The following is a 957-nucleotide window of genomic DNA, read 5'->3' as shown; positions in this document are numbered from 1 at the left end:
TGTAAAGTGAAATCCTATGGTATTTGTCTTTCTATATCTTAAATCATGGATTGCTCAGTACATGATAAATAATAAGTGCTCAATAAACACTTACTGAATGAATAAAACAGTGCACAGGTTCAGTCCAATCAACTGTTTTTGACAATCTTGGTTTTCAGATCTTGGTTCCCATCAGGCAAGGTTAATATGACAAAGCTTCTACAGATAGTAAAGGTCAGATAATGTATGCCCTTGTTAGACTTAATGAATGGTTATAATATAATGAAATCCCCTAAATGACTATAGAAAAGATTTATTAAATAAATGAAACCATTTGGTGGAGAAAGTAAATGTTGACACAGGCACAATCTATTAAGTATTCTCACTGTGTAAATTTATGCAAACAAGTTATAGCACAAAAAATCTCATTCATCAATTAAAAAGCTATAGATTATTTTTTACTGTGATTTCTGAAGTCACCCAAAGTAACTATTATTCTATGGCCAGAAGATAACACTTCTGATTGAAATAGTGCAAAGAGAAAGAATCTCACACTACAGGGAGAGGTCAGGTTTCAGACTTAATGTGCTGTGAAAGCAGAGACAAAGGTGGAGTTGATTTTTGCTCTGGCTTCTCCTGGGGAGATGTCTGGAGACACAAGCACACATACTGTCCTAGACACGGATCCACCATGCTCCAGTTGTATGACTTCCAATGTGTTACTTCATTTCTGTAAGTGTTGGTTTCCTTAGTAGTGAAAGATTTAATGTAGGTGTGTTAAAACAACCTATTTACATATATACAGAATACTGCATTTATTCAACAAATATTAATTAAGCACCTCATTGTGTACCTGGTATTTTGAAAGACCTATTTATGAGTCACATGATGAACATTGTGATTGGTCATGGACATGGGATCCTGCTCTAACACTAACTTCAACTCAGTGGCATTGGCCTAATAGGAGGTGAGTGGTAA

The sequence above is a fragment of the Myotis brandtii genome, unplaced genomic scaffold, assembly GCF_000412655.1.
Source record: "Myotis brandtii unplaced genomic scaffold, ASM41265v1 scaffold547, whole genome shotgun sequence".
Lineage (NCBI taxonomy): Eukaryota > Metazoa > Chordata > Mammalia > Chiroptera > Vespertilionidae > Myotis > Myotis brandtii.
This window is presented reverse-complemented; position numbering follows the sequence as displayed.